General features: G+C 37.9%; 1 protein-coding gene across 1 annotated transcript in view; it reads left to right on the forward strand.

Annotated features, from left to right (window-relative positions):
* Positions 1-14,734, forward strand: part of IL1RAPL1 (interleukin 1 receptor accessory protein like 1) — a 1,386,881-nt gene that overhangs the window by 1,054,049 nt on the left and 318,098 nt on the right. The gene's annotated exons all lie outside the window — the stretch shown is intronic.

Consider the following 14,734-nt stretch of genomic DNA (forward strand, 5'->3'; position numbering starts at 1 on the left):
CGCGTTGTGCCAAATGCTATTGACATGTTCTAGAATGAATCTCTAATAAAAGTGAAAATAGAATGGTTTATGTTTATGTGCTATGTAGCCTATTGAAGATTCTCCAGACTTTAATCACCAAAGCAAACCTTGTCTAGCACGGCCATTAAAAGAACCTGCTCCAGCCTCTCCTCCCTCCTAAATATCTGTTCTTTGTCCTAATGCTGAGTTCTGCACTGTGGAATGAAATGCGGCATTTTTCTCTGTATTCCTTTGTGTCGCTTTGGCCCTATTTGCCACTGTAGTAATGTTAACTTCTGCCTGTCAAAACCAATTAATAATTTTTGAACATCTACTGGGTCCACAGCAGAATTTCAGTTACCTATGGCTCATTTCGAGTTGAGTTGTTAAGCAAAGCTTGAATACAATATGGCATTTTTAAAATTTTATTTCAAGTTCTGTGGTTCAGTTTTACCACTCTCATAAATAAAACATATGCTTTTATTTTTTCAAAGTTATCATAGTTTGTTCAGTTGCACAATGCCCAACTCGCAAATGAATACTTTTGAAAATACATATGATGGATCTATAAGTACATATGTGAATTCATTTGGCTCCAATACGAATTTATTAAATGTGCTCTGCTGCTTTATCTTTTATCAAAAGAACTGCTAGTAAGTGAAGACAAGGGCCCATGCTCATACATACATAAAATGCTAAATTTAGGTTTAGTGTTGGCTTTCAAAATGACTTCTTTGCCTGCCACTTATACTAAACGGATGCCTTTATTCTTGAAAATGAGATATGTGTCTTAGGAATACTTTTCTTAATTTCTCTGAGTTTCTTCCTTTGTTTTCAGTTTTCACTCTTGCTTCAGACACAGAACTAGACACGCCCAACTGCAGTTGGTTCCATCCATCATTATCCGGCTTGCCTTTGAGACAGGGCTTTGCATGCAGTGTGTATTCTTAGCCAGTTGATTCCTGTGATTGCCGGGCTCTATGCTCTATATAATGTGTCTCACAATTATATATGCCTAGTTATTCTGGCACTTTGCAAGTCTTGTTTTCAGGTACTCTCACATGTATGCACAAAAGATGTGCTGATGGTAGCAGTGACTTTGCAGAGTGATCTTTGCATCATAATTAGCGTTAAAAGAAATCCCTGAGTTGAAATACACAATCCTGCATGGCTTTGATGCTTCTGTAGTTAAGGGCAGGAACAGCCTTGGGAAACTCTTGCTGACTTAGCAGCATGAAGCACACGGCAAATGCACCTTCAGATGAACAGAAAAGTAAGCTTGATTTCATTCACTTTTACCCCCACTATGGACTGGCTGTTCACTCACTTACTCATGTTGTCAGAGCTGACCCTTAAAGACAGTTCATCTGGCTAAAATTCAATAATCTTATGCCTGAAGGATGAGATAGGTCTCTGAGGTGGCCAGGGTTCTAAGGCAGGAGCTGTATCATAGGTTGCTGGCCTTCTGTGGGCTCTTATTAGCACACTGTTAGGCATTCAGGTATCTGAAGAATTTTGGAAAATCTGCTCAGCCCCTGACATCTTTTCGGCCTGTTCTCAATGTCTGGTCCAGCTGTTCAATGAGAAGAAATGAAGCTGAAGAGGCATTGGTGTGGCTACAGCTGGCACTATGGAGGTTGGTGTTATGCTTCCAGACAGTGTGAGCATTATTTTTACTCCTGTGGAAGGCTGCCTTGCTGTATATTTCTAAGGCTGTCAGAAAGATTGATTCTTGAAATATTTCTGAAAAAATGCTAAGTACTAGTTACTTTGGGTATTTACCCAGGGGCATTCCAGCTGCCTGGTGTTGCTGTGTGGCAGCCAAGCAGTAATGGCTTGCTTTTTCTCTGATTTGTGTCTTTGTCAGCAACCGAGAGGAGGGAGGTTCAAACCCAGAGTGAGGACCTTGCTCCCCACTATTCTCATCTAGCTCATGGTTTTAAATACTGAGTTGCTATTGAATCCCAAATTTATATCTCTGGTCCTGATGTCATCCCCAAATCATAGACCTGCATATCCAGTTCCCTACCCAATAGTTCAGATTTGATATCCAAGAGGCTCCTCGCACTTAAATTGAACAAAACCAAACTCCTGATCTATACCCCCATGTGCAACCCCAACTACTATTCCCACCATCTTCCCAGAGCGGTAAATGGCATTGCCCTGCTTGTGATTGCTTTAGACAAAACCTTGCAGTGCAGTCATCCTTGAACGCTCCCTTTAGCTCGTGTCCCACATCTCAAGGCTCCACCCTGAAAGTAGATTTAGTACACAAACATTTCTCAGCCACTGCCACTGCTGCCTTAATCCAAGCCAATAGCAAATCTCATCCTGGCTGTTGTAATTACCTTCTCAAACTCCAGCTTGCTTCCTTATACCAGTGGTGTATTTTTCCACAGCAGCCAAAGTGAATCCTAAAACACAAATTGGATTCTGTTACTTTCCCTTCAGAAATTGCCAGTGACTTTCAATCCCAAGGTCCAAGCCAAATGTGCAAAGCTTTAAGTGTTCTGGTTCTCTGATATTTCTCAAACTTCATAGCTTTCTACTTTTTCCTTAGCTTACTTCCTCAACTCATTCACCTGTGTATACAATGATCTCTTCACTGCTCCTCAAGTATTCTGAGCTTGGGCCCCCCTAAGTATTTTTGAACTTGCTTTTCTCTTTGCCTGGAATGTTCTTCTCCTAAGTACTGGCATGTCCTATATCCTCACTTCCTTTAGATTTCCCCTGAAATGTCTCATCAGTAAGCTCTCCCCTCACCAGTCTTTATAAAATAGGGCACCATTCTCTTACCTTGCTGTGCTTTCTTATTGGCCTCTATAACCCCACAATGTCATTTCCCTGCACAGGCCGATTTTGTTTTGTTCACTGCCAATTCTCTAGCACTACAAACAGAGCCTGGTAAGTGAGTGCAGAAGGCACACCAACATGATTCTTCTACCTCTATCTCCATCAGTCGTAATGTGGCACTTTTAGAGTACCTGACTCTTCTTTAATTTTCCTGAGAATAGTTCCGTGACATCTTTAGCTCTTCGATAGAAAAGCCCATTAAAATCTCAGACCTCACAGAGCTCACTTATCCATCTCTGACTTGACTAGCCCACGAAACACATTGCTTCTGGAAACCAGGGATGTGAAAAGCAGGTCTTGCATTCCTTGTATGGACTGGCAGTTAGTGCCATAGTGAGACTGCCTGCATAACAAAGAATTTTGCAATTTTAGAAAATCATCACAGAGAAAAAAACACTTCCCATATCTGGGGGCGAAACTTGGAAGTTCATTAATATATTCGTGCTAAGAATTTCCTAGACTTGCCATTTGCTTATCAAATAAGTGCAATGTCTACCTCTTCTGCATCTACCACCACCAAGTCACCTTTTATTTTTTTCCTCGTCTTTTTTTTAAAAAGAGAAAACATCTTATTCTTCTTTTGTCTGAAAAACCTTTCCTAACATTTCTGAAGTTCCATTTTATGATTTAGTTAGATTTCAGAAGTGAGAGGGCAGTTTTCTTCTATGTTGCCAGTGAATTTGCTGGTGCTTTGGGGAGCTGGAACCAAGAAGTTCGTTATCACTGTTTGTCATAACACCCAGCAAAGGCCTTGCCTGTGGTACAAATCAATGATACTTATTAGTGTAGGTTTTAGCCTTCTTCAAATATCTTTGACATTATGATTACCTGTTTTTAATTAAAAATACAAACCTGATTAGTAATTGTTTTTCAGGAGGACAGGCCATTGCATTCCTCTGGTGATACTGGACTTGATTTCAACTAAAGCACAGATTTCTATCAGATATACAGTGACGCATGGCTGTACCCCAAACAGATTGCAGGTGTGCTAAAATAACAATTTCTCTATGCTCTCAAGAGCAGCTGGAGCCCCTAGACCAATCAGTTCTTTTTGTTAATTGATGTACACTTGACATATACTATTACATTAGTTTCAGGTGTACAACACAGTGATTCAACAATTATATGCATCACAAAACGCTTACCGTGGTAAGTGTAGTTACCAATGACTTCTGACCACAAGATTGTTTACCCTAGAGTGGTCTACAAATACAATTTCATAGTGGTCTCATGGCATGAGAAAGGTTGAGGGTAACTCTAGTCCAGCACAGCCTCATAGCACTTTCTGCAAGAATTGAAATGTTCTCGATCTCCCTATCCAATAAGGCAACCCCAAGACATATGTGACTATGAATTCTTGAAGCATAGCTAGCACTACTGAGATTAGTAGCTACCATACTGGATAGTACCACTCGAGAGTAAGCTCTGTACTATATAAAGATGCCTGAATGGCTCAGTCACTTGGACCTCTGACTCTTGGTTTTGGCTCAGGTCATGATCTTGGGGTCATGGGATTGAGCCCTGTGTCGGGCACGCTCAGTGGGGGTCTGCTTGTCTATCTCCCCCCCTTGTCTCATAAATACATTTTTTAATCTTTAAAAATAAAATACCTCTAAACTTTATAATCTATTAGAAAGCAAAGATGAAAAATAAGCACAATATAGCAATTTATCAGGCTCAACAAATATTAATTTGAAGCGTTCACAACTCATGGTGGGACCAGCAGGCCCAAATTAATTAATAGAGCACTAACTTAAGAATACAGGATCAAAGTAGACCTAATCTTTTAATATGGCTAGCATAGTTGGATACTTGCTGGCTGACTTTAGCTGTTGTTCTCTTTCTCTCTTGTCTTCTTTTTGTTTGATAATGTGCAAATGACAGTGCTGTTGCCTGAAAGTGACTTCAAAGTCACACCTGCAGGCCTTATCTTATTGAGTTCAGGTGGATTGTGGTATCTACATTGTTCTTCTAATGGGGCCTGAAGCAATCTACTAATTTGCCTTTGGGTCCTGCAGACCATGTGGTGTTTACTACCCACCTGTCCATCTTAAATGATGTGACAATCAGTGATTGTGATTGAGCACTAAACACAGTGCTCTGTGTTTAGCGATGCTTCTAATGCTAGGTTAATCAGTATGGAAATAGCTGTTGCTTGCAGCCATTGTCTTTGAAGCATTGTTTCATCCAAGCAAGAGCATTCTGGAATATGTAGGTTTGTGAATCAAAATTCATAACCTAATTCCAGTTTATCAGAAGGAGAAGCAGGTTATTCAACCTATTGTTTATTTCTAAATTATTCCTATGAGGTGATGAGTATCTGGTCATCATCTCATGATTCCTACATTTGTTAGTTAATTCAATAAAATGTTCTCAAGATGACTCTGATCCCTCGTGTCCCACTGCCTCATGAACCTCTCTGCTTATATCAAGTCCAGGTCACCTTCTTTATTCACATCATTCCCTCTTTTTGGAATGACTCATTCCCCCTTTCTTCTTAGGGATAGTTTAGTCTTGTTTCTGAAGGCATTTAAATCCTCAATACTGGTATTAAGACACACTAAAGTTTACAGAGCTCATTTTTTGTGCTAGGCATAATACTAGACACCCTTAGGTTCATTTAAACTTCACAACAAGCCTTTAGAAATCTCTTTTATTTTCCAAGAAATATATTTAACCTACTTTACAGATGAAGAAACTGAGTTTCAACCTTGTGAATCAGTTTGCATAAAACAATTCTGTAATGAAGCAGGGTCCAGTTTTGAAATTCAGACTTCCTGACCTTAAAGTTTTTTATTTTTCCATTGCAGATAAAGGAGACAATGAGGTCTATTAAAGGAGTCTACTAAAGGAGTCTGTTAACTAGTAACCTTGTACTCATTTGGAACATACTTCATGGCTTTTTGATTTCCAAGTCTTGTTTTCATTGCGCAGTCATCTTACTTCCTACTTTATGGTGTATCCTCATGCCAACAAAACCAATTATTTGCTAAGTGTGTGAGAGAGAACCTGGTAGACAGGGAAAGTCTTGGTCCTTCCTGAGCAACCTGGTTCTGGAGCAGTTATCTGCTACATCTATTACATGTTCCTCTCTCTTGAATCTCTCCCCAATTCATGTCTTACCTCTTCCATCCCTTAACTTATAACTATGACATCACCCATAGCCAGGACTATGTAGTTCACCTTACTGTTAAATAGTGTTTTTCATTCATTGGTGAATTATTCATCATGTTTTTTCACCTGGAGTGTAAATTACTTGTGCATGACAATCTCGTTTTGTACTTGTCTGGCCTTGCCCTATGGCATCACCCCAAATGCTAGGCTCATCATGGGCAGTTCTTACATGCTGATTGACTGATTGTCTTCAGCTGTATGTTGTAAGTAGACAAAAAGAGAAATGAAAAAATTAAAAGTTATTCCCCAGAGATGAGTAGCAGAGCTGAATGTACTAACTCATGGTCATAAATCACTTAAAGGATGACATATTTCTCATAGAACTATACAAATAGCTGGTGCTTAATATTTTTGAAAGAATATTAATAGTTATTTTCTGGACTTATGTAGGCTATTTTCTAGATGGGTAAGTTTTTTTTTAAAGTAACTGAAGCTTATCTTATTGACCAAAAATGTATTTTAATGAGCAGTTTTTAATGCAAATCTTTAGGAAGAGGGAGCATACAATTAGCGTCTTTTAAAACAGAATCCATGAAATATAATGAAATCTTTCCTTGACTAGTCATTCAAATAATTTTTGAGCATTCACCATGTTCTACCTGTTATAGAAAATACTAAAAACATTAGTGATATGAGGGTTAAATTTTTTTTCTAAACCACCATAATCCCTAATTCTTAGTGAGTCTCTAGTCTCAAGGGGAAGTCAGATGTATAGAAGGAAAAGTTACAACCCAGCCTTGTAAAGGCTGGACAGAGGTGAGGAGGTCATGTTTTGGGGTCCCATCAGGAGTCAGGAAATTTTAAGATAAGAATATATATCTTTGGTATTTATAGAAGGTGAGTTAAGATGTAAAGAGTAATATGGCATTCCAGAAGGATCAGTGAGGACACCTTCCAAAAGAATCCAAGGGAATGATGAACTAGGGAAAGGGTGGACTATTCACTGTGCTTGGTACAGAACATCCTGAGGCTAGTTCTAGTCTTTAAATGAGCATTAAAAAAAATCACACCAGATTGTGTTATTTCCCTGCTTACATTGATTTGATATCGGTTACTGAATCACAGTCTTAGCTTGCTGAAGGGTAAGAAATGTAAGGAAGCCCAGACCAAATGAGCAAAACCACATATTTGACCTATAGTTGACCACAGACAAACCAGCAAAGATCTTTCCGGCTTGGGCCAGATGAGTTGAACCTCCCAGCTCTCTGGTAGACTTAAAGATAACAAATGGCCACTATTTTAAGCTACAGAGATTGAGGGTAATTTCTAAGTCAGTAATATTTAACTGATAAATTGTATTAGTGTTTTTCAATTTTTTTCCTAAAGTAAAATGCCTTTGCTATATTTATTATAAACAGAGAAATGTGAAGATGTAATAGAAACAAATTTTGCTGAGCAAAGAGAGCTGTGGTATTGCTTTGAGCTGGCATGGAAGCAATTTAATTTCATTTCTTGCTACATACTTGGCTCGAAATTTATAATTTATACTTCACTATATGGACATATGCTATATATAACACTCAAAAATTTATGAAATCCTAAAGTTTTCATATACATAACATTTTTAAAAACATTTTTATTTTGGACAATTTCAGGCATAACAGACACAAAAATAGAACAGCATCATGAAATTCCATGCAGCCATCACTCAGCTTGAGTAATTATCGACATTTGGTGTATGTTGCTGTTTGTAGCAGGCTTTTGTTTTGTTTTGCTTTGTTTCCTTTCTTTACTATTCTTTTCTTTTGAGGATGTGAGTGGTGTTCAATGCAACTAAGAACAAATTTGCAGTTTGTTCCTGCTTTGCTGAAACGAAAATTCTTAAAATGACTAACCTCTGTTTGTTGCCAAGTAACTCTTGGCTATGCACTGATAGCAAAAGTAATATAACAGCATTCGCAGCATAATTAGATTTGAATAGCAAGTTTTATTTAAAGAGTGCCGGATCTTATTGCTCACAGGCATGCTTTTCTTTCTTGTTTTTTGTTTTCGGTAGTAATCACGTTTTTAATGACTTGCGATAGACTTTCATTTTATGAAACAATAGAAAACCGCCATAGGAACTTTTTTGTAGGCTTTTAGACATTGTTGAAGCTGCTTAAAATCCGCTTAGGTAGGAGGTTATTATTTGTTAAATAATCATTTTTATAAAATGGTTTTTGCAAAAAAAAGACAATCCCCAACAGTGTTACTTGGATGATGATAAATAATCTAAACAGGAAAACATGGTGATGATGTAGGAAGTCGCAGCTGCTCCATTTGTTGAATGAATGAATGGGAATTTAGGATTCCGTTTTTTTTTCACTCTACCCAGAATAGAGAAAATGAAATGCTTTTTCTTCAGTCTGTCTACCAGATATATTTTGGGGGAAGGAAGGAAGGAAGGAAGTATGAAATGAAAGGAGGGAGGGAGAGGAGAAGGCAGAGAGAAGGGAGGAGGGAAAGGAAGATGGGAGGGAGAGAGGGGAGAGAGCAAGAAGGGAAGGAGGGAGGGAAGGAGAAATACTAATTATATGGAGGTATATTTCTTTAAGCAGTAATTCTGTTAAATATTACAGGCAGCCTGAATTTAACACATAATGTTTATCTTACTATTGAAATTTCAGGGTTCCAACTACATATACAGAAGTTAGCTTAGATTCATGGAACATCCAAGGAACTGTGCTATCTCCTAGGATAGCCTCACTGTTGACAAATGTCGGGTGTGTTAAACCAAGTGCTAAGGTTAAATATATCAATTATTTGACAAATCTATTATTGTCCCATAAGAAGGTGAGCACCTATGAAGTTTAATTAATCTAGAAGAATGCAGTGTGGTAATAGCAGAATTATTTAATTTATATTTCCACATTTTAAGCAAAATGATGTTATTTTTATAGGATTTGGACTGTTATAAAATGTCACTGTAAAGGACATCCCTAATATTTTATGCAATTGCTATAAAAATTTAAATTCGTATTCATAAACCTTGAATTTCAATGGAGAACATGCTTATTAAGATTTATTTTTCTCTTTGGCAGCAGTTTTAATGGGATTTTTAGAATGCTTACTTTTTTTTTTGGTCCACTATCATCATGAGATCCTCAAATTTTATGTCATCATCATGTCCTATAACCATTAAAGGGTTTTGCTTATGATAGCTAATGACAGATGTAATCCTCCCATCCAATCTAAAGAAAGCAGTGTTAGACTTACTCAAAATCTTAAAAGCTTCATGATTGTCCAGTGTGGTTATATCTTAATGAAGTCCGTGAAATTGACTCAGAACTTTTCGTCTCTTTCCAAACACTGTCAAAGTAATGTTTTCTCCCCAGTCTGCTCCATATCATCAGAAACTCCAAGGAATTGTATTTCCCTGATGGCAAGTGATGCAGAGCATTTTCTCATGTGCGTGTTGGCCGTGTCTATGTCTTCCTCTGTGAGATTTCTCTTCATGTCTTTTGCCCATTTCATGATTGGATTGTTTGTTTCTTTGCTGTTGAATTTAATAAGTTCTTTATAGATCTTGGAAACTAGCCCTTTATCTGATACGTCACTTGCAAATATCTTCTCCCATTCTGTAGGTTGTCTTTTAGTTTTGTTGACTGTATCCTTTGCTGTGCAAAAGCTTCTTATCTTGATGAAGTCCCTCCCAATAGTTCATTTTTGCTTTTGTTTCTTTGCCTTCGTGGATGTATCTTGCAAGAAGTTACTGTGGCCGAGTTCAAAAAAAGGTGTTGCCTGTGTTCTCCTCTAGGATTTTGATAGAATCTTGTCTCACATTTAGATCTTTCATCCATTTTGAGTTTATCTTTGTGTATGGTGAAAGAGAGTGGTCAACCACAATGAGATACCACCTCACACCAGTGAGAATGGGGAAAATTAACAAGGCAGGAAACCACAAATGTTGGAGAGGATGCGGAGAAAAGGGAACCCTCTTACACTGTTGGTGGGAATGTGAAATGGTGCAGCCACCCTGGAAAACTGTGTGGAGGTTCCTCAAAGACTTAAAAATAGATGCCCTATGACCCAGCAATTGCACTGCTGGGGATTTACCCCAAAGATTCAGATGCAATGAAATGCCGGGACACCTGCACCCCGATGTTTCTAGCAGCAATGTCCACAATAGCCAAACTGTGGAAGGAGCCTCGGTGTCCATCGAAAGATGAATGGATAAAGAAGCTGTGGTCTATGTATACAATGGAATATTACTCAGCCATTAGAAATGACAAATACCCACCATTTGCTTCGACGTGGATGGAACTGGAGGGTATTATGCTGAGTGAAATAAGTCAATCGGAGAAGGACAAACATTATATGGTCTCATTCATTTGGGGAATATAAGTAATAATGAAAGGGGATAGAAGGGAAGGGAGAAGAAATGGGTAGGAAATATCAGAAAGGGAGCCAGAACATAAAGACTCCTAACTCTGGGAGACGAACTAGGGGTGGTGGAAGGGGAGGAGGGTGGAGAGTGAGGGTGAATGGGTGACGGGTACTGAGGGGGGCACTTGATGGGATGAGCACTGGGTGTTATTCTGTATGTTGGCAAATTGAACACCAATAAAAAATAAATTTATTATTAAAAAATAAATAAATAATTTTTTTAAAAAAGAAAGAAACTCCAAGGGAAACAAGGCATCTAGTAGACACTACATTAAAAGCCAGAAACGTTGAAAAGCAGTGCTTTTCAGGGAAAAGCATTTGACCATTAAAATCAGACAGCATGAGTTCAAATCTTGGCTTCTATTTTTACTGGCTGTTCATTTTGAGAGAAATTTCTAGATCTTTTCATTGCAGCAAAGTGCAGATCAAATGAAATAATGTAACTGCACTCCCCAAAATATAATGTGTGCCAATGTTTTCTATACATATGCTTATTTTCAATCTTATATTTATATTCTTATGTCTTAAAAGCTTTAAATTTATGCTGTGAGTTCCAGCTAACAACAGGCCAACTTAATCACTGGTGACTGAAATTAAACAGAGTATGCTGTGTTAACTTTTAATGATAAATGGAGGTATTACATGGGCTACTTTGTTTTTAATCCTTGGCTAGCTCCTTTGAATACTTATTGCGTTACCAAAAAGATTATTTTTAGATAATTGGTAAACGTGTTCAGTGATTGCAAACAACTTCCATATTAACTGAAATATAATAGTATTAGGAAGCTTTGCTGTGAAATAATTCTGTAATGTTTCAACAGCTAAATGTTTTATAATATGTTAGAATTATTTCTGCACTTCTGGATTGCCTCTGCTATTCTGCATTAAGCGGTTTATTCTCTGTCTTTAGAGAAAAGCCTCTTTTTTAAAAAAAAGATTGATTGATTGATTGATTGATTTAGAGAGAGAGTGTGTGTGTGAGCTATAGGAGGGGCAAAGGGAGAGGTAGAGAAATAATCTCCAGCAGACTCCCTGCCAAGTGCGAGGCCCATGACCCTGAGATTGTGATCCGAGCAGAAACCAAGAGTCAGACACTCAACCAAGTGAGCCACCCAGGCGCTCCTAAAGAACTTCTTAATTTTTAATCATTTGAATGGGGGCAAGAGGCCTTGGTAGTGGTCATTCTTTCTATGAGGGTCTAGGAGGAAGAGAAAGTTATTCATTCTTTACATGGTGTCTTAATTCATTCTCATTTGGCCTATCATCTCTCCCTTTCATCCTGTCATACCTGACCTTTCTGGGTATTAAGCCTATGCAGTTGCATACACTCCCATGGCTTCCTTCTTTACTAGGGTCCACTCTATGATAGCCTGAACTGCAGTGTCCTCCAGTATCATCAATCCTCATGTTTTCAGTAGCTTTCTGTCTACCAGAAAATTGAAATCTCTTGTCTAATTCAGGCTTAAAATATAGATAATAAAACCACTTTTAATATGTGGTTATCGTATAACATGGTTTCTCAACCTTAGTACTCTTGATATCTGGGATGGGATGATTCTTGTGGCATATGTTGTAGGAAGGGTTTTTTTAAGGTTTCGTTTATTTATTCATGAGAGACACACACAGATAAAGGCAGAGACACAGGCAGAAGGAGAAGCAGGCTCCTCACAGGGAGCCTGATATGGAACTTGGTCCTGGGATTCCCGGATCATGACCTGAGCCAAAGGCAGATGCTCAACCTCTGAGCCACCTATGCATCCCTGTAATAGGAAGTTAAGCAGCATTCCTGGTCCAGTGGCATCCCTTCACACCAGCTGTGACAACCCCAGTTGAGAACCACTTTCAGAGAGCCATACCAGTGAGTAAATGTGCAAGATTCTGCATCATGAAGAAAAAAAGAAGAAATGCAAATATCTTCTGAAGTACAATATAAATAAACCAACCTAATATAATCTGGAAGGCCATTAAATTGCATTACACTATTTTATGAAAATGTAATGTCTTATTGTGATAGTCCAGGCCAAGCCGATAAGTAAAAAATTTTCTGACTTTCAGTAGTAACACAATGCCTTTTGTCTATTCCACAACTTTCCTTTAATAAGCATTTCCAAATATCCTGGGATTTATAATTTTCATTTCTTAAAGACCTTTTATACAATAATAGAAAAATAAAAAATAATATGCTATGATGATTTTGTTTACTTTCTCATTGCTAGGGAAGAGATGCTTTCCCTCACAGGACATACAATTTTTTGGAATTGACTGTTGTCCCTAGAAGTGAATTGGTGCCTGTTAATTTTTTCTTTGCTTGTCAACAGAAGTCAAAAGAGTAGTTGACATGCTCACCTCCCTGATTATAGCTATTACATCAATCAACATCCTTTTCCTAGTGTTCATCGTAATTCCTCTAGATAATTATGTATTGTTTCAGTTTTCTCACCATTGTTTTTTGCTTTAACTTCGACTATACACAAATTTATTTAAAATGATTTAAATCAGTCATGTAATCAGTTAGGATTCATCTCACAACATTTTTGCAAAACACACTGCAGACATTGTTTTTAAAATAATACTTAAAGGGATGCCTGGGTGACTCAGTGGTTGAGGGTGTGCCTTCAGCTCAGGGCCTGATCCTAGGTCCAAGGATCCATTCCCACATTGGGCTTCCTGCCAGAAGCCCTCTTCTCCCTCTGTCTATGCCTCTGCCTCTTTTTCCATGCCTCTCATGAATAAATAAATTTTTAAACAATAATAATAATATTTGAAAATATTAAACCATCTTAATTTATTCTATCTACCCATGCTCTCTTTTGCTTGCCCTCCATCTTTTTCTCAGCTCACTTGGTCAGAATGAGAGTGCAGTGAGTTACTGAATGAGTTATGAGGTCAACATAAGTCTGGGTTTGGCAAACAGGGTTGCACACACTGGAAGCTGGAGCTTAAGAGACCATTGCAGACAGTGGCAGTTGAATAAGGAATCTGAGCCCTAACATTAGCTCTATGTTAATTAACTTTTTCTATGCTATTCTTGAGTGATTCTATTTTAAAAAACAATTATTCAATGAATATAATCTCTTCATTGTTTCTGTTACCTGGGAGGTTTATGAAGAGTTTGGAAAAAAGATTGAAAATAAATTCCATCACTCCTATATTAGAATAGTACTTTATAATAAATATTTTTAAATAAGAAAAACTAAATTAAACACGGTGATTTTAAATTTGCCAATTGAATACATTCCACATATCACTGCACCAAGGGAGTACTGGAGAACTGTTCTTAATATCTTGGCTAACATGGCTCGGATTCTATTAATCAAAAACAAATTCAGGGATATACATTTTTTATATTATGCATGATGTTAAAGCAAAAGAGAGTGGAGATAAGCCACAGTTTATCTCATGACAAGTTAATATAGCATTCGCCTGAAATATGAAACTTTTTTAGACCATTTCCTCAGTCTTTTAGGGGGCCAGGAAGAGAAGATGAGTTATCAGTCAGTGGTTTAATGTTTCAAAATATAAATGGATGATCAGTAGTAAAATTTTCCAGCCTCTGTGGATAAAGGGAGGTGACTGAACTGATTTATAAAAACTTGTCTCTTGATTCCTATGAAGAGAATGAAACTGTCCCCCATGAAACTGTATTCTGTATCATTAAATGGCCCTGCCACTCATGTATTTGCTCAAGCCCATAACTGAGGATCCCCTCGATTTTCATTTATGTTCTGCACCAAGTCCATCAGTAATTTTGCTTAGTTCTACCTACCAAATAGGTATTAAAGGAAAAAATCCTACCATTTCTGCCACCAAAATCAATGTTGTATCACCTGTCTGTGGACTGCTTTAATGGTATTCTTACTAGTTTGCTCACCTCCACTCTGCTTTATTGCCTTCACACTACTCCATTCTCCCAGACTTGAACACCAAAGCTCCACAGTGATACTTCTGGCATATAAATATATAACATATAAATAAAAAGAATGGGCTCTCTAAAAGTCTTCAGAGCATTCTCACTATGTTTAGAATAAAACCCAAGTCTTTCCATGTTCTACAAGGCTCCGCCCAGCCCATGGCTGTCTCTGAACTCATTGCAACTCCTTCCATATGTCAATTTAGCTGTAATGACCTGTGCCATCTCTCACACATGACAGGCATACTCCCATCTCAGGGTCTTTGCACCTTCTGCCTGCCACAATCTTCCTCTAGGTTTGCACAGGGCTGATTTCCTCCCTTTGCACAAATCTATTTCAAATGATCTTCAGAGCAAATTTCCCTGACATGCCTCTCTAAAATAGCACCAGGGTTAGTCTCTTTCTCCTCAGCTACTTTATTTTTTTATAAC

This window comes from Vulpes lagopus, chromosome X (assembly GCF_018345385.1).
Source record: "Vulpes lagopus strain Blue_001 chromosome X, ASM1834538v1, whole genome shotgun sequence".
Classification (NCBI taxonomy): domain Eukaryota; kingdom Metazoa; phylum Chordata; class Mammalia; order Carnivora; family Canidae; genus Vulpes; species Vulpes lagopus.